The 20,161-nt window shown below is 47.5% G+C and overlaps 1 protein-coding gene across 1 annotated transcript in view; it reads left to right on the top strand.

The window, feature by feature from the left end:
- Galnt14 (polypeptide N-acetylgalactosaminyltransferase 14) overlaps window positions 1-20,161 on the top strand; it is a 221,467-nt gene that overhangs the window by 139,383 nt on the left and 61,923 nt on the right. The gene's annotated exons all lie outside the window — the stretch shown is intronic.

Below are 20,161 nucleotides of genomic sequence, written 5' to 3'. Positions count from 1 at the left end.
TTGACTTTAGACTCTCAACTTTGCCTCTTTTGTTTGTTTGGGTCCCTAGGTTGTGGGAAAAAGGAGTTATGTGCAAAGGACTTTTATAATGATTGAGGCTTATCAGCTCGGTAATTCTTGATTATCTACAATGTGAGGTCATTCCGACTTAGTTTCCAAAGCGGGGCTGCACAACCTGGAAATCTTGTCTTTTGCAACATGCATCCAATGGAGACACTCAGCTTGTCGTTGTTAGTCACTATCATTACCACATTGTGCTGGAATCTTGGTTGTCCATATAAATGCGCCAAGGGTACAAACTGGATAACAGCCTGCCTTCTAACTGTGGCCATCTCTTTAAACTTAACTCTCCTTTAAAGGAGTCTACCTAAGTAGTATTGCTCGTGTCTCCTATAGCCAGAGCCCCCCACCCCAACTGGCCTAAACTGTTTTAAAGTCAGAGTCCTGTTGAAATTCTTTTCAATATTGCTATTTGAATTCTCCAACACTTATCCTATTACTTCTCTCTAAGCAAAATTTAAATATCAAGTTATTATATTTCCTTGAGCAGTAACTATTCATGGGAGGGCAGGTAAAAAGAGAGAAGACTGAGAAGTCCTATTGGGTCTTAGGCGAGTAGTTGCTTACTTGTCCTGATTCAAGACACCAGCGCCCCTGTCCCAGGAAGGAAACAGGACCTGTGCTAGGCAGGGAAGGTACTGGTGCGGCTGGGCGAGGCCCTTGGAGGGCAATCAGAGCTGCTCTCAGCCCCAGGAGGACGCTCCAGGAGCTCACCAAGCAGTTGAGTGTGTTGAGTTCTGTGTTCCCCCTTTCCTGTGATCTGCAAAACTGAAACAAACATTTGTACAAAGGTCAGACTCGTGGTGGCAGGCAATGAAGATCTGAGCTTGCCCACCCCCACCTCCCTCTGAAGAACCCAGCTGGCCAGCCAGCCCTGGACTTTGTACCTACCCAGAACTCTATCTGTTAAAAAAAAACAGGATCTACAGAAAGACAGCAAGAAGGACAGAGAGGACTGAGAATCCAGACACTCTTTGAGGAGGCAAAAGAGGAAAGATATTAGCCATATGCCTGCCTCAGGGCTGCAATCTTACCCTGCAGGAGTTAGAAGTGTGCCACTTGGAGAATTCTGGATTCGAGAACTTTATCCAAAAAAGCCTAAGAGTGGAGATCAGAGAGCTCAGAATTGGGGTGGGTGCCTAGGACCAGAAGTCAACTTGGGAGCCTTGATCCTTCACTGAGTGCAAAGTCCTAGACTGGCTCTATGGCAGGTGCTCATTAGATTATCAAGCCCCAGGCTGAGTTTAGTAGAGTGCTGCCCCCTGCTGGTGGTACCTTGTGATCGTGAGAATTCCAGAGCGTGCCCCACAAACTCCTTCTCTCTCAAATCATTGGGTGATGTCCTAGCTACATGCTCCCCTTCGCCCAGCTCCTGCTTATGGAAGCCATCACTCCATGGCTGGAGTCCCAAGCCAAGTTTCCTAATCCTTCTGTGAGTCCAGTCTTCCTGATGGGTCCTGAAGCAGCCCCAAGAGCTTGTCCACCCAGGCCAACAGAACCCTGGGGCTCACTTTGGGGTCTTCCTACCTCAGCTGTGAGTAGCATAGCTAATAGTTGTCAGGGGTTCTTGACAGCAACACTGCTGACAGTTTTGGCCCTGTGATTCCTCATTGAGGAGGTGTTCTGGACATTACAGGATTCTAGCAGCTTCTCTGGCCCCTGCTTGCTAGATGTGAATATTCCTCCCTTACCCCACTCCACACCAAGTTGTGATAACCAAAAATATCTTTCCCATATGTCTTTTTTTGGAGTACAAAATTTCAATGAGGTTCACTGCTGTAAATCTGGCCTTGGTTTTTATCCAAATCTCCAGAGGTGAAAAGAAAATATTTATCACCAGTCCATCACCAGCAATAGGTCAGGCCAGAGCCCCAATGTAAAGCAGAGTGAAGTTGAAGGCAATGTGAGAGGGTCACCAGAGGGTCAGAACAGGGGTCTTTGGGATCAGACATCCTTTCTCATCCTGGCTGTACGGCTGGCTAGATGAAGGGACTCACTAACTTTCCCTACACCTTGCCTTCCTCTTTTAAAAGCAGGGATAAAAATAACAGTAAGAATCCCACCCACGTTACTTGTTACAAGGATCAAATAAAATATGTAGACAGCATTGACCTATTTTATAGTTGATATTAAAAACCATACTATGCAATGATGGCTGAGCCTCATGTGGAAGAGAAACATGCTGGGTAGAAAACAAACCAATTAGGTACCAGCCCGAGGACCAGGATGAAGATGCTAAACTGTGAAGGTGTGGCAGTGGGGATGGGGAAGGACGGAGGCTGGGTTCAAGGCCGGGCTCAAAGCCAGAGAAAGGAGACTGAGCATCAACACGGAGTGGCATGCTGGCTATTCAGCAGCAGTCTAAGCCGCTCTCAATCCAGGCTTCTCACGAGAGGCACTTGGGGAGCCTTTTAAATATGTTGATACCCAGACTCCAATCAACTCAAGTGTGTCCTTGCTCAGCTCCCAAGTGACTCTAATGAGCAGCAAGGCTTGAGGGCAGCCGCTCTGGGTAAGGGCTTCTCAGACTTAAACAGGCAAACAGACAAGTCATCTGAGAATTCTCTCCACCCAACTCAGCAGATGCAGGGTGGGGCCTCACGGGCTGCAGTTCTATTTTTTTTTAAGCTTTTTATTTATGTGTCTGTGTGTTTGAGAGAGTGAGTGCCACTGTGTTGGAGGAGACCAAAATAGGGATTTAGATCCCTTAGAACTTGAACTATTGGTAACAGTGAGCCACCAAGTGGGTCCTAAGAACCAAGCCTGGGTTCTCTGGAAGAGCAGCAAGGGCTCTTAGCCACTGCGCCTTCTCTCCAGTTCTGAGGTTCTGCATGTCTGACACATTCCCCAGGGACAGTGATGACTACGGGCTATGGATCACACTTGGAAGGACAAGGATTCACTGTAGCTTTTAGAGTCTAGTTTTCCAGACCAAAGGACCAACAGCATTAGCATCAACTGGGCACATGTTGGAAATGCACATGCTTAGGCTTCACCCAGAAACCTTGGAGTGAATCCCAGCTATATGGCTCAGCAAGACCTCAGGTGGTTCGGAAGCTTGCCCTTTTAGAGACTAGGAAGCATAGGCTAGCTCTGGCTGCCCACTTCTGTGGTCTCGATGAAATCCATGTGTGAGCTGTTTCTACTTAAAGCCCCAGGGTTTAAGAAGAGAGTAGAGGCCGTGAGATAAGTGCACCCAATGCCATATATTGTGTGCCCCTCCCTCTGTCCAAGTGCCAGTGCCTCTGGCTCTGGCCACGTGGAGGCCGGCCTCTTTTGTTCCCTCTTTCCCTCGACCTTCACCCACCATCCTCATCCTTCCATCCTTCTGGTAACTGGCATCGCTGCTCCTAAGAAGTGTCTCCTGCAATGCAATATTTACCCCCTGGTCAGTGACCTATGCTGGCTGCCTGCCTCATTCATGGAACTAAGCCCCATGCTTGGTTTTGCTTTTGCTAAGCCAGTTTGCATCCCCATCCTGCCTCTCAGCAAAAGTCCTGCTAGCTGTGGCGTCGATTGCCCTGTAGGGTAAGGAGCACATGGAATATCTATTACAGCGTCTGCTGTGAGATAGGGATCCATTGTCTGTTTGCTTAATAAATAAAAGAGAAAGACAGGCCAGAGAGACCGTCAGCCACTTTCTCCCACCTGCCTTCCATGCAGAGAGGAGAAGGGGAGCTAAGAGAAGCCCCTCTCTTTATCCATTGACCCTCAGGAGCTTCGTATGAGAGACCGAGAGTGCAGTCCTAGAGTTACGGGAAAGGGGCTTTTTTCTTCCTGAAGAATTCTCATTATTGAAAAGAGAAGAGTGAAGGAACAGCACGTGGGAGGGGTCTGAGCTTATTAAATTTGCTTCCAATTTTCTTACCACAGTAATTGGATTCTGATTTATAGTATGCGTTTGGACAGCGCCCGGAACAGACAGCTATTAGCTGAGCATTAGAGCAAGAGCCGCCAAGTGGGTGCCGTTGGGGTGAATTGCCTCCGAAGCTGGAGAAGTCAGGTGACGGGGAGGGGTGGGAAAAGGGGAAGGTGGAGGTCCTCACCCCGTCGGCTGATGAACTGACCAAATCCTTGGCACTGGACTAGCATCCCTGATGAAGCCACAGCCAGAAAGGTGCAGAAAGTGATGGATCACATGTTACCACACATTCACACTGTGAGGGTAACATCCCTCCCCTCCCCGCCCTCTCCCCTCACATCCATGGAATGATGATGACAGCATTGAAGCTGAGCCTTGCTACATGCTTTAGACATGCATGTCCCTGGAGAAAAGTGGGAGGAGGGTTACAGAGTAACTTCTGAAACATCCTGGCCCCTCCCCTTTCTCCATCTTCTTTAAGTGTTGGACATGATAACTTAGACTCACTCCGCGAGTCATCACATCATTACACAGTTGTGGACCACTGTGCCCAGATTCAGTCAGTCTTTATGGTCCAGCGGTATATACTCATCCTGTTAGCTTATCCCTCTTCAACTGAGCAGAGCACTGGGCAACTAGGTAACTGCCTGGGTCCTGTGGTCACAATAATGAATAAGACATGGAAATATACTTAGATGGATAGATAGATAGATAGATAGATAGATAGATAGATAGATAGATAGATGATGGATGATTAGATAGATGGATAAATGGATAGATAGATAGATAGATAGATAGATAGATAGATAGATAGATAATGGATGGATGGATAGATAGATGGATAAATGGATAGATAGATAGATAGATAGATAGATAGATAGATAGATAGATAGATAGATGATGGATGGATAGATAGATGATAGATGGATAGATAGATAGATAGATAGATAGATATATGGATGGATAAATAGATAGATGATGGATGGATAGATAGATGATAGATGGATAGATAGATAGATAGATAGATAGATATAGAGATATATCACATGATTGGTAGGAGGTAGTGGTATAGCATTCTGAGAAATTTTAGTATAAGAAAGAGATAACTTCAGCTGAGCTAAGAGTCCAATAATATTTCCCCAGAGTGCTTCTGTTCAAAACACAGTGGCTGGCCCCCCAATAAATAAGCCCAGCTTTCCAGTTATTCTACCTCAACCCTGTCACACCAGCTGGATTTGTCATCATCCCAATAGTACATAAAATAAATGGCAAACAGGAAGCCATCAAGTGGAGACACACCCCTCAGGTATAGGGGGTAGGTATTTTGATAAAGTGAATGTCTGATTTTGATGTTGCCTAGCAATGACCATTATGGGATTACTTGGATTGCAGGGGGCCAAGTGTCCGGGAGGGCTATGCAGAGTTAGAAACTAGGGAAGCTTCATTAGGCCTCTCCCCTGGCCTGGCTGGGTTTGATTGCTCCCTTCTGGCATATTCTTCCAGTCTTTGGTCCAGTGTAGAACTAAACGACAAGAAGCAGTGGGGCGCCCATCGCTTGCCTGGAGGGAAAATTCTACACCTCGATACGTCTCACCGGGAAGACATTTTTTCTTCACTCTTTTTCATCCTGGGAAATGAAGGGGCAGTGGCCCAGTCTCTGAACGCACTTCTCCCTCCTTGTATTTACTCGGTTGGAATGGCTGTCAGAGATCATCATCATTTCTCTCCTCCTGCTCGTCACTTAGCGGTAATAGGATGAGAATCTTTACGGCTGGAACGGCTGAGCGTAAAAAAATGTTCATATTCCCTCAGAGTCAAGGCTATTCCAACTAGCTCAGCACTGTGTTAGTGATTCTGCGGCAAGGCTGAGATGAGGGGCGGGGGAAGCCCATCACAGACTCTTAGCTTCTGCAAACAAGCTCTTCACATCTGCTACTCTCCAGGCCCCCTGTGAGAACCATTTTGTCAGGACAAGATGGGAGTCCCTTGGTGGTGTCTCTATGGGCACTTTGCTTGGAGTCCAAGTTGCACCATGAGAGGAAGGAAACCACAGGAGGAATTCCAGAGCATCTTGGGAGTGGCCGTGCAATGAAACCGAGTCAGCAGGTCTGGGTACTCGGCGCTGCGTCTACAGTGCTGGGATGGCTCATCTTCCTTGTCGACAGGACTAGACTTGGAATTCCCTAGGAGACACACCTGTAAGCATGGTTGGGAGGATGTTTCTGGAGAGGCCAATCCTGAATGTGGGTGGATATCCCATGGGCCAGGAACTAAGATTTATTTTTTATTTATTTATTTTTTATTTTTATTTTTTGGTTTTTCGTGACAGGGTTTCTCTCTGGCTTTGGAGCCTGTCCTGGAACTAGCTCTGTAGACCAGGCTGGTCTCGAACTCACAGAGATCCGCCTGCCTCTGCCTCCCGAGTTCTGGGATTAAAGGCGTGCGCCACCACCGCCCGGCTGAACTAAGATTTATTAAAGAGGGAGAGAGAGGGAGGGTGCGGTACTGCTCATCCCGTAAGCCTAGCACTCAGGAGAGAGGCAGGGAGGGAAAGTCCAAGGCTAGCCTTCAGTTATATAGAAAGCTTAAGAGCTGGTGTGGATTAAAGGACACTCGGACTCAAAAAAAAAAACCCATGAAATTCATAGATATTTTAAAAGGAGGAAACAAACGGAACATCGGCATTGACTGCTCCACGCTTCCGGTTCTGTGGAGCCAGGCAGAAGGGAATAGTCCCAGTTGAGAGCCTTCCCCTGCCATTCCAGGCCTTTCTCATCGTGATGGACTACATCCCCAAACTGGGATCAAAATAACCCTTTATTCCTGCAACTGTTTCTTATCAGATATTGGGTCACAGCTGTGAGAAAATTAACTAATACAAGGGTCTTGAGATAATTCTCCCCAGATAAGGGGAAGGCAATGGGCCACCAGAATGGGGTATTCCCCTTTATTTCTGTCCCAGGATCCCTTGAAGGTGGAGCCTGCAGGCTTCCTCTGCCACTGCTTGCTCTGACTTCCAGATTTCCCAAAGGCACAATCATTTGTCTTCCAAAGAGGATCAAGCTGGAACCCTGGCTAATGAGAATTCATCTCTACAAATGACCTTAGCGAATGTGTTTTCTTAGACCTCGTTTCCTAGAAAATGCCACCAACTTTGTCCCTGCTCCGTTGTGCACAGCATCCACTTATCCATTCATGAGTCATGCTTTCAGTTCATTTGGCCAACGCTTGAATTTAGAATATCTCCCACATGTCAAGTTCTGGGTTAGGTACTGGGACCCCATGGTCTCAAATGTGGCTTGCATTGAGATACCTCTCCTTGATTCAGTCCAGCAAAGTCCCTAACCTTTCCCTCTCTCCCAGGTTTTAGTCTGGCTATTTCTGCCTTGTTCATGTCATAGAACATAGGGGCTAGAAACATTTCTGTGAATAAAGGAGAGCTGGCCTGTGCAGGAGAGGGGATCTGTGGCTTTCAGAAGTAGATGGCACTATAGCTACAACCGTGAGGAACATATATATGGGTCTTTATAGTTTTGCTGGGTAATGGGTGTGTTGGAATAAGAGCAGAGGAAACTATCAGACAGGAGAGCGTGCTTTGTGGAATCTATTCAGTTTGGAGAAAGAGATGATGGAGGAGAGGAGTAGAAACAAATGTTCTGGAAGAGAAACTTAGGGTCATGTTCAGCAACGTCTTGGCTTTAGAAGGACTGAAGAGTTAACTCAGTAAACAATGAGAAGGCTCTCATCCTTATACTACCATTACCCCATTGCCATGGCAATGCTGGGGTGTCCTGTGCACATTTTATGCCAGAACTAAATGATGGGTGCTTCTAATAGAAGAAAGAAACCAAAGTGGGCTGAGCAAAATGGAGCCAGGTAGCAATTATGCCCCTGAGGGAGGAGTAGCATGAAGCTAAGCTTGGTCCTAACTGGGGTCAACCTCAGAAAAGGAGTTTGCCATGGGATCTTACCAACAGAAGCCTCAGGGTGGTTCCATGACTGTCACGCTGGACCATTTGTTCCTAGGTAAGAGGGGAGGAATGAGGGATAAACACTGGTCTTGGGGTAAAGGCACTGGAGCAGATGGGGGAGTGTGACATGTCATTCACCCCCAGACAACTTCCATGCTTCAGAATGAACAGGAGTGTGGGTTATTAAAACCTGGGCATATTCCCAAAAGTAGAAATGAACCTCACACTTGGATGAGAAGATCCAAGCTCAGCAAGAGGTTCAGGAGCCTAAGGTTAAATTGTTCATCAGTGCTTAGCTGGAACTCAAACTCAGATTTTCAAATTCTAAGCTCATATGTAGCTCTCATTCTATAACTAACATAAGCCCATTAGGCCAAGTGTTCTCTCTCTCTCTCTCTCTCTCTCTCTCTCTCTCTCTCTCTCTCTCTCTCTCTCTGTGTGTGTGTGTGTGTGTGTGTGTGTGTAAGAGAGAGAGACAGAGATAGGGACAGACTAAATGAGACGACCTTGGGCTTTGGAGCAAGGAGGAGAAGTGATACATAAGGATTCTGGGTTTCACAGTTAAGATAGTTGGATAATTATATTTTAGCTTTGCCTGGAGGCACAAAAAGTAACATCTCCATCATCTAATGAGATAAAGAGTACCATCTGCTGTTCTGTCACCTAGGCCAAACTGTCGTGGGCAGGCGACTGGCAAAGCATCCTTTGTGGCTTTCAAGTTACTGGTGAGTGGTCTTGGTTCTGGGGGCAGACTTCCCTGCCTGCCCCCGAATCTGTTTCCCTTAGTTCATATAGTCTGAGAACTGGGCAAAGGAAAAAATGCCAGAAGGAGGTTCAAGCATATGTTTAGTGCCAAAATGGGGAAGTGATTTGGATGAAGCATTTGCCATGAGGAATTTAGACTACAGATTACTGCATATAAAGCCATGGGGGACGTATCTGTGGCAAAACTGATGTTTGCCCTCTGGGATGTCAATAACAGCTCCTCCACCTGGTAACTGGGAACTCCCTCCCTGCCCTCCTGCCGCCATTGGTACATGTCCACCTTATGGGCTATTCCTGTCTCAGTTAGGGCCACTATTGTTGTGATAAAACACCATGCTTGGCGCAAGTAGCAGAGCAAAGGGTTTATTTGACTTACTCTTCCATATCACTGTCCGTCATAAAGAAAGTCAGGACAGGAACTCAAACAGGACAGGAACCTGGAGGCAGCGATGGATGCAGAGACCATCAAGGGGCGTGTCTTAGTGACTGTTCCCCATGGCTTGCTCAACCTGCCTTCTTACAGAACCTCGTACCACAAGCTCAGGGATGGTACCACCCACCATGGGTAAGACCCTCCCTGTCAATCAGTAATTTAAAAAAAAAAACAACCTTACAGCCAGATCTTCTGGAGTCATTTTCTTAATTGAGGTTCCCTCTTTTCAGATTTCTCTAACATGTGACAATTTGACATAAAACTAACCAGTACAGCAGGTTTTCATAAGTACTTTGGTTAGTTGGATGCCTAAACCAGGTGTTTCTACCTTATTCCATCTTCCTATGCTGTTTGCCAAAATACCAAGTAATAGATCTGGATCTCCACTCCCCTTGAGAGACTTGCTTCTCTTTGGGTTATCTTTCAGCAATTTGCCCAAACATCTTGAGGCAGTATCATAGAATAAGGAGAGACATTTTAGGGGTTAGCACAAGAACACCTGAGTTCTCCCTTTAGCATCTGTGATGACTAGTCTTGGCTGTCAATTTGACTCTATCTGGAATGAACCAAAACCTAGGTCGCTGGGTACGTCTGTGGAGGATTATTTTAAATTAAATTATTTGAAGTGAGGAGACCCACCTCTTATCTGGATCTTTTGAGGTGGGAAGATATACTTTAATCCAGATCTTTGGATGGGGGAAATTCATCTTTGATCTGGGCCACACCTTCTACCGGCAGCCTATATAAAAGGCATATAACTCTCTCTCTCTTTGTCTGCTTTCTCTCACTCTTCTTGGCAAGTCCATTCCTTCACTGGCATTACAGCCTACTCCTTAGGGATTCTGGGATATACTGAAGGCCATCTGAGACATGTAACTTTGTGAATGGAACAACCACTGGAGTCTTAGACCTTCCATTGGTAGACAGCTCCTGTTGGACTAGCTGTAATTTTAGTATGTATGCATATGTGTTATATATATATGTGTCTATGTATATATATATAGAGAGAGGGGGGAGAGAGACAGACAGACAGACAGATAGATAGGCACACACAGAGAGAAAGGGGGAGAGAGAGATTTATTCTATCAGTTCTGATTCTCTAGAGAACCCTGACTGGTACAGCATCCATTTCTGCATATGCGCCATCAGCTAAGTAACTGGAGGTGGTTATTAAGGTCACTTCCAGTTCCATCTGCTGCATTATACACGCTTCTTCCAGTAAGACTGCATACAGGAACTGACTTAGGAGCGGAATCAGGCTGGAAGCTATTTCCAGAAACATGACACCTTCCTGCTTTCAGTACCTTCCTCCTGGCATCACCCTGAATTAATAGTTCCCGCCACAAACTCCCCTTCCTAGGCAGACTCAAGGACCCTCCAGAACCATTAGCACTGTCCCTTCATAGTGTCACCGTGTCTGTTTCCCCCAGCCAGCCTTCAGCACTCATCACAGATTTGTCAGTGTGGAGGTCACCAGGCCCCTCTGGCCTGAGGCACAGGCATCTGGTAATCACACCTGTTCCCTCCCCCAGTGGTCAGATCCATCCATTTTTTTTTCCCACTGGAAGTATAGGCTCTATTAGCACAACAACATCAGGACCATTTGCTGCTGGGCAGAGCATGGATTACTGGTGGCAGCTTGGCATATTGTGGTCACTTGCCTGAATGTGTCATCTGGAATAGAGAGCCAGAAATGTCACACTTCTCATCTTTCACACCTAGAGCCTGCCACATGACAGTCCCTCCTCCTGCAACCACTGGTTTGTGTCATCTGAGGCATGTGCCTCTTGGTGGGAAGAAACAGTGCTAGGACCCGGGCCAGGATACCCGGCTGTTCCTAAACGAAAGGATGGATGATAAGGAGCGTTCTCCAAGTAAGACGAGTTGTGTCTTGTATTTGTGTAACATTTTACTTCTCTTATAGTGTTTTATTGGGGGGGGGGGGGTCTTGGGTGAAGGGATGGTGACCATTTCAGAGAAGGAAGCTGAGGCCCAGGCAAGGGACCTGGTGTACCAAGACTCTCTGAGAGTTGGGAAAAAGTATCTCGACTACATCGTAGCTAGTCCTTAAGTTGTGTTATGGAAACTTCTCAGGACTCCATTTCTTCACACACAGAGTGGGAATAACGATGCTCTTCTCCCTCTTCTGTCGTGTCAGAAGAATGCAAGGCAGACTCAGAGGTGGAGGGGTAATGGTGGAGGCAGACAAGTGTGGAGAGGTACGAGCTCAGAGCTTTCTCTCAGCCTCTTTAGTTGGGGTGCTGTGGCTCTTTGTGCATTGTGCTGAACGGAGCTAAGGTGAGGTTGATGCGGGGCACGCCAGCAGGAAGTCCTTGGAGAGCTCCTGGCCCAGCCCCTGGCTCCCAGCACTGCGGCACTGAGTAGCTATCTCCCTTGTCTGAATGTCAAACTTACTTTAAGACTGGGAAGCAGCAAAGGCGCGACAAGGCTTTTGCAACAGTACATCTGGCGGAGCTGGTACTTGAAGATGCCGAGGAGGAACGCCAGGGCCAGAAGAAGAAGTGATGCAGGGCCTGGGGCCAGCAAGTACAGAATGTGTTTGACAAGAGATGAAAAGAGCAGGCGAGGAGATGACAGCTGTGGGCGGGGAAAGCCTGAAAGGAGGCCCAAGCCCAGCATGGTGACAGACGGTGGGATGGCACGTGGAGAGCCACGTGTGTGGCCTGAGGTGGCGAGAAAGCCAGGTGAGAAGGCAGAACCTTTAGCACCAGGCCAGTCTGGTCCCTCTAGGCTATCACGGACTAAGGTCTATACAGGCCAGTGGTGGTTATCTTGGGTATTTCTGAGGCCACAAGAGGAACCCTTTGTATCGATGGATGCTCCTCTCTCACAAACAAGCTGTTCTTGCTTTCTGACCTGACCTGACCCAGAAATAAACCTGCAGAAGGCCAGAGTAACCCTACTGTTGCTTCCTCTTGGGCCCCCTCCTCCTGCCTCCTGCCTTTTGCCTGAGTCTCCTTCATTACTCACTCACAGACTTCCCTGCGCCTGCCCAGGTCACTTCTTCAGACAGAGGAGAACCCAACCCCTGTTTGCTCTGAGATCTGCTTCCTCCTAGACCAGGTCCCTCCGTTTACCGCTCGACTCACGCCACACACTTTGGAGTCATGTTCAAAAGCCCTAGTTTTGTTCAGTCCATCGTCTAGTGCTCCCGGAGTCTCGGGGCTCCCTGCCCAGCTCTGCAGCTTGTCCCATTTACCTGGGCTGGACCCTTTCACCTGGATGATGGCAGCAACCCCAAGCTGCCCTCCTGGCTTAGAGCTGAGTGGCACATACATGTCCAAGATGACACCCCTTAATTGAGACCTTTCCAGCTCATCTGATGTTCTCTTCTGATACAGTGTGTGTGTGTGTGTCCTCGAAGCCTTGCAGAAGGTGGGCTAGGACTTGTTCCCTGGTTACAACATAAGGAGGGACCCACTCCCTTGTTCTCTGCTGCTCTCTGTGAAGGGCACCTCTTTATCTTTCAGTAATCCAGATAGTGTGTTTCTTCTCTGGGCTGATGTTAGCCGATGTCCAGCATCTTCCCAACCCTCATGTCCCTCTCGGAAGAGCAATCATCACCCTAAATTGCAAGCATCTCTTCCTTCTCTGTCTCCTTTCCAAGCTCTGAGGGACACGGGCCAGAGGTGCTGACTCTTTTTATGTATCCAGCATCCAGGGCAGTCCTTGGTCCCCAAGCTTTGCCCATCAGAATCAGCCCCATGCAGAGGGACCCAGAGGGTACCTTAAATCCGTTCTCAAACTCTCCACTGAAAACAATGTCTAGGAATACAGGAGCAGGCATGAATCCTGAGACGAGAGTGTGAAAATCAAATCACAGGAAATTTAAAGCCACCTTCACTCCACAAAGGATTCTCGTGTTCACTCATAAATCCAAGTCCGTAATCGGCAAGCACTTATTGATCATGCTGCTCCCCCTGACGTGCGGTAGGCACCTTATATATGTGCACTCAGTTAAGCCTCACAGCTTTGCTATGATCCTCGTTTTAGAGATGAGGAAATTGACTCTGGCAGGCAGAGGAACTTGCCTGTGAGGAACATAAGAATGGGGAAAGGTGGCCCTGCCCGCAGGAAGGAAGGGCAGAGTCTTCCTGCGAACATGGGCTGGAGAGCGGCAGTTCATAGGATCTGTGGTGGAGGAAGGGGTTTGAGCTGAGGCATGCGCAATACCCACAATTAAGCCCCTGTGGAAGGGGAGGTGACAGGAGAGGGGAGGTGTGCTGTCAACAGGGCCTAACGGAGACAGGTAGGCAGCGAGCTGGTTTAGGGGACAGAAGGCCCCTAAGAGGGAACTCTGAAAAGAGGAAGACGCGGTTTGGAGGGCAGGTGACTGCAAGCAGAGAGAATCACTGGGAATGATGTGTAGCAGAACTGGGACATAGGTCAGACAAAAATGGGAACAAAAGGAAGGGATGAAGACGATTTGGAGACAGGGCTGCTGCAGAGGCTGTTGACTTAGGGAGGTAGAGAAGCCTTTGCCTTTTATTACCTGACCACCACCCATCCCAGAGCTTTCCCAAGGGTTACACTATTAGGACGCGGGACATTTGGCTCTCAGGAGGACCGCGCCTGAGCTCAAGACCCTGAGTCTGACCTTTCACTTGAGCCAAAGGCTTAGTTCTGACCTTAGCTGCTCTTTTGCAAGGAAGTTTCCCCTCCTGAGCAAAACAAGGGCAAAGTTCACTGTATCTGGGAAGTCTGGGAAATGTGAGAGAGCATCAGGAAGCAGAAGAGGACCCATCATTCTTTAGCCCATGAGTTTTCTGACTTTCTAGAACATTGTAGCATTTTGGGTCTTCAAGATACAAAATGCAGAGTAAGGCACATATTAAATAATACTGGTATCAATGAGCCTGATATCCCTCAAGGGTATGGTAACAAAAGGGGTGGGGGTGAGCCCTGAGCGGGAGGCCAGAGTGTCTGGGTTTAGAAGAGTTTCTGCTCCTCTGGCCTCTCTGTGGCGAGGGAAGTTTGATGCAGCACCCACCCTGAGAATCACTGTGCACCCTCAGAGCTCTGGGAAGAATACCTGAGACAGAGCGAGCATTCGGTAAGCATAGCTATTATTACTATTGTGTCACGTGATTCCAGCAGGGCTAAAATAAGACACGAAGGCACCCTGCTCCCAGACATCAAAGATCTTTTTCAGGAAACATTCAAAAATAAGTCTTGGCCTCTTCCCAACACTTGCTAGTCCTAGGAAGGAGATTCTGAATTTTCAGAACCTTTGGAGAGCTCTCCCTTCTGCATACTTTCCTTTGAACTCTGACCTCCACTTTCAAGATGCGCGCATGAATGTGCGCACGTGCACATATGCACACACACAGCTGCGATCTTGGTAGTATTGGTACTGATTGATCTAGGTCCTGGTACCAAAGGGCAACCCTTTGTAGTGCACACAGAGCCAAGGAGAAGAAGCTGTCCCCTCTGTATAGCTCCCAGCCACCCTTGGCCTCCCATTCAATGTCAAGTTTTTGGTCAACATAAAGGATCTAAATTGGCTCACAAAGTTAGCCTGGCGCACAGGGGTGCAATGGTCATTTCTTGAGGTCTAACTCAAAGAGAGGAATCTGTTTTCTCTAGGCCAAGTGGGTATTCTGACCTTGTTACACCTGTCTGCACCTGCCACAGAGACATCCCAAGGAGTCGGACTGAGCTAGATATTAGAAGTATTCATAGAGTAGCGGCCACAGCCCTGAGAACAGAGGGATACCTGCTGGTCCCAGACCAAGAGGGGGAGCCATCCTGTCTTCCGGGTTAGTGTGCACGGTTTTGGCAGAGGGTGGGCAGACAAAGGCAAATCATGATTTAATGTGACGGATCATTAAACTGTGCTTTCTGATGCCAGTTGGTAAATTAGTTCACGTCTGCCTGTGGAGCTGAGAGAGAAGGGACGGACGGAGCGAGGGAGATTTCACTGACGCTGACTTCTACATGGAACGGTCTATCAATCATTCTGAGACTGTGGCTCTTTCTGGAGTGTAGACACCATTTCTTTTATAAAATGATGATGGTAGGTGGTAGGTAGAATATGTGAGCCATAGTCCAATGGGACCAAGTCTCTCCCATGAGGAAGAATTGTTTATCTTCCTAGAGACTTTGGCAAACATGAATATCCTCCCTTTAAAACCAGGCTGGTATAGCCTGAGCCACAGAGAGAGCTAAGGGCACACTAGGCAAGATCCCCGGTGTTCTTGCTGGGATAGCTGAACCTCCTGCTCACTTCGCTGTGGCCTGTGCTCTAACCTCCAACTCTTCCTCAGTTTCTCTGGCTTGCTTGGTCTTTGTACTCCCGACTTTGGCCCTCTCTTCCTTGTGTTGACATCAGCCATAGCTCGGTAAAGAACATTCCCCCCTGGGCCCCTGGGCACCTCTCCGGCTGCCACTTCACTTGTCCACATACTCATTCTTCAGACACGCATTGTTTCCTGTGTTCACTTGCCATGCTAGGTGCAGAGTGGGAACTGCAATCTTTGCCTACTCTGCCACCATAGCCAGTAGAAGAGACAGAAAAGTAACTTCACAAGGCATGGTAGTAGATTACAACAGTGGGTCGGATATAGAGTCCCAGAAAGGCAAAATAAGAAGAGGAAGAAGGGGAGAACACCCATAGAACAGTGGTTCTCAACCTATGGGTCTCCACCCTCACAGGGCTTGCATATCTGATATCTTGTCTATCAGATATTTACTTTATGATTCATCACTAGCAAAATTATAGTTATGAAGTGGCAATAAAATAATTTTATGGTTGGGAGTCACTATTAAAGGGTTGCAGCGTTAGGAAGGTTGAGAAGCACTGCCGTAGAAGAACACACCATTTCACATATACAGAAGGAGGGTACCTATCCACCCAGGACGGACAAAGAGCAGGTGGATGGCTGAGGGTGTGGCAAGCTGCAGGCAGAAGATCCCAGGGTGGATGGTAAGCCATGGTTAGGTGTCTCAGCTGTATTCTGTGAACAGTTAGATAGCACTGAAAGGAACAAAAGTGTGGCTTCAGGCAGGTCACTCCACTCTGGGGGGCTGAGAGGAGAGCTGGAAAAGCCTGGATGGGAATGTAGAGGAAACAGCCAGATGGAAAGATAAAGAAGACAAATTGCCAAGCTAGGCTTAATTAGGGTGGGTGTGAGGGAGAGGGAATTGGAGTTAGAAGCCATTTCCTGGGCTGGGGCACATGGCTGATAACAAGCTGGGGAATCATCACACGTGAGAGGCTGAGAGTGAGTGAACTTATTGATGGGGGTACCCAGGAGATGATGCTCACTGGTGAGTTAAAGCTGGGGTGCTAGTGAACAAGCAGGCAATGGATGGCCCAGAAAGAAGGAAGATTAGGAAAAGCATGGCCTAGGAGAAAGTCTGTTTGTGGAGCAGCGGGGCTTCTGGTGAGGGAAAGAGAAGGGAAGTCAAGAGGATATGGCTAGGAGTCAGCCATGCTAGGGAAATAAGATGGCGGCTGTGAAGCTGTCTTTGAGTCAGCCATACGAAGATGTAATGGGAACCTTGCGGGGGGGGGGTATCTCAGAGGAAAGGGTGGTAAAGGGGCCCTTGAAGGCTGTGGTAACTGATGACATTGTGTAGATGGGGTGACGCTGTGCAGATGGGGACTGTAGTGTCTGATAGGTTCCTCAGTCTGAGGGCTTTAAGAAAGCCAAGGAAGTCCAGTCACTAAAAACCAAAAAGCTCATCTCTGCCACATCGCAGTCACCTTGGGTAGGGCAGTCCGCTGTTCTGGTCCTCAGTTTCTTCATTTGAAAAAAAAAAAAGGAAGAGCTGGAGGCAACGATTTCTAAACTGATTGACACCACATACAATTCTGTTTGGTATAAATATGTGATATGCTGTAGGAAATCAGTAGCTGTATTTGAGTTTCCAGTATATAGGAACTTGTACGTACTGTGGAAGTGGGGAAAGGGCAAGGGAGCAGATGTGTTAGGTTTTGAGGGGGAAGTTTAGGTAATAGAGAACCCCCGAAAGTCTCAGAACCTCTAAAAGGTCCATATTCACTCATAAGACACCAAAAGTAATATTTTATAAAGCTAATCTAATCTTCATCTAATATCATCTGCAAAATTCTTTTGGCCCTTGACTGTTTCACTCACCAATCATGCAGACGTCTCAGAAATACCGTCCAGCACCTCACAGTGACGGGGCCAGTTAAACAGATGATCTTCCTAGCCCCTTCTGGCTGGATGTTACAAAAAACCATCAGATTTTTTGGCAGAGGGATGGGTCAAAGAAAAGTCTTCCAGCTGTTGCTGGTGACTCTAAGCCAGAAACAGATAGAGAGCATTTAAGCAAGTCAGAACACTATGGTCTCATACCCTCCTGCCCACTGCCTACTTATCTTCCTAGTTTGTCGTGACAGACCCCATGGGACTCTCCTACCTCGCCAGGAGGCAGGGTGTTCAGAACTGATTTCTGGGATTGTCGTTCTGATCTCCAGCCTGCAATTAATCAGACCATGGAAGTGGCCTAGAAGTGTCAAAGCATAGATTTTCTGAGAGATCTCATGCTGCAGGAAGTGGAGAGCTAATACGTTCAGGAGGTGCTGACGTTATCCAAGAACAAGAAGTGCAGACCCATAACTGGACTGGCAGAGACTTTTTCAAGAGACAAAGGAACACATGTTGGCCTAATTAGAACTGCCCTGAGACCAGGTACCCGGCAGCATAGCCTTGTGGACTCAAAAGGAGGAACATCTTTGGTAATACTGAGGACAGCATTTTTTTAAAAAACAAAAAAACCAAAAATCAAACTTATAATTCTGCAAGAGAATTTAGTCTCAATGCCCTGGGGCATCCATTGTATGAAACAAATTCACTTCCAAAATTATAGGTGGTCTTGGGAAGAAATGAGAAAATATTCATTCCAGGAGACCCCCAACCATCAGATTTCAGAACTAGGGAAGACTATGGAAGGAACGTCTTGAATTGGGGGCGTCCTCGGACATTTACTGAAATGATGCCCCAAGAAGGAAAGAGGGGGGAGATAAAAGTGAAGGAGAGAGGGAGAAAAAAGAATAAAAGGTCATCCAAATACTAGTTTCTCTCTGCATGTAGAATCCTCAAGATATTACTTACTTACTATTATCTTGTGAATGGAGCCCATCAGAGCATGGACGAAGGGTTCCAGGGGGACTCTCGGGCCACAGGGTGTTGAAGAGAGACAGAACAGGTTGCAATTCCATGGCTCTTCCTCCAAGTACCCAAGGAAATTTGTGTTTTACCTAGGGAAGTTTGAGGATGATGGTGATGACGATGATGGTCCTTCTCTCCCACTTCCCCCTCTCCTTGCTTTGTCCACTCATCCTCTTCCTTCTTCTCCTTCTCCTAATGTAGCTAAGGGTGCCTGTATTAATCTGTTTTTGTCTCACCAAAAGGTGATGACAGTGTTTCTCCGCCTGTGGGTTGCAGCCCCCACAGGGTTTTGCATATCAGATATTTACATTACAGTTCATAACAGTAGCAAAATTACACTTAGGAAGTAGCAAAAAAAGTAATTTTATGTTTGGGGATCATCACAACATTGAGGAACTTTATTTAAGGGTGGAATCAGTAGGAAGGTTGAGAACCACTGGGTTATAGCTTAAAATGACTTTTGCCTTCTCATAGTTTCTATGGGTCAGAAATCCTGGCATGGCATAAGTGAGCCCCCTACTTCAGGGAACCTCCCATGCTGCCACCAAGGAGTCAGTCAGTCACCTAGCATGGTGGTCATCCCAGAGGCTGACTGGAGGAGAATCATCGTCCAGTTTCCCTCACGTGGCTTTTAGTGAGATTTGGTTAATGACAGTTGTGTGTGGAGCTCTACGACATGGCAGCGTATTTCCCCAAGTGTGTAAGCCAGGCTCTTGTGCCTTAGTCATGAAAGGGTGAGAAATAATTTATCTCCACTTTCTCCTTCTCCCTAACACCACAGCCAGAGAGGTAAAGGTAAACACAACCATATGGCTCCCAATGAGGAAAGAGTTGTGTGTGCCTGAGTGTGCAAGCAGATGAGGGACAGTGGTGGGGAACGTACTTGTGCTCCACCTCCACCTGCCATTCCACCTGCCACTCCACCTGCCACTCCACCTGTCACTCCACCTGTCACTCCACCTGCCACTCCACCTGCCATTCCACCTGCCACTCCACCTGCCATTTCACCTGCCACTCCACCTGTCACTCCACCTGCCATTCCACCTGCCACTCCACCTGCCACTCCACCTGTCACTCCACCTGCCATTCCACCTGCCACTCCACCTGCCACTCCACCTGCCACTCCATTGCCACTCCACCTGCCACTCCATTGCCACTCCACCTGCCATTCCACCTGCCACTCCACCTGCCATTCCACCTGCCATTCTACCTGCCATTCATTTTGTCATCTGTTCCAACCCAGGAGGCGTCTCAGAGATGCACTGAATCCTCTTCTCCTTTCTCATCACCGCTAAGCAACTTACAATGCTCCAGGCTTGAGGAAGATGGATGAAGGGAGACAGCCAGATTAGGGACCAGAGACCTTTTCTTTAGATATACTCTGCTCCTCAGCAGGGAGTCCCCAAGTTATACAAAGGAAAGGGTTATGCAAAGAGGTGTGGATTGGGGGCCAACTTTAAAGATGTGAATCATGTGACCAGCCAAGTCCTTAGCAGGTCACCTGCCTGCTTTGGCCTACTTTCCCCCTTCTGTCTATCCCGAGATTCAGTAACATATTAAACAATTAAAATATAGCTTCATGAGAGTAGAATAACTCTCTACGTCACTGAAAGTGTCTTTATGAGAGAAGGGATCTCTCTAAACTACAAGAGGGTAGCTGTTGAGGCGAGAAGTGGGAGGGGCACGTGTTTACGTGGATGAACAAATTAATCTGCACGTGAAATCCCAATGAAATTGACATGAAATAAAAATTTCATGCCTTACAGTGTATCCGTGTCACCCATGAAATGAGATTAAAAAGAATTGCTGATTTTACACGCGTCAGACTTTCCTATGCCATCTGCGTCTTGCGCTTCTAAAGAGTCAGGTGCAAGCTTGGGGGTCAGCCAGAGTCGGCATTTCGTATTTT

This window comes from Microtus pennsylvanicus, chromosome 21 (assembly GCF_037038515.1).
Source record: "Microtus pennsylvanicus isolate mMicPen1 chromosome 21, mMicPen1.hap1, whole genome shotgun sequence".
In the NCBI taxonomy this organism is placed as follows: Eukaryota; Metazoa; Chordata; class Mammalia; order Rodentia; family Cricetidae; genus Microtus; species Microtus pennsylvanicus.
The sequence above is the reverse complement of the archived record's forward strand: the minus strand, read 5'-3'. Positions and strand labels throughout refer to the sequence as shown.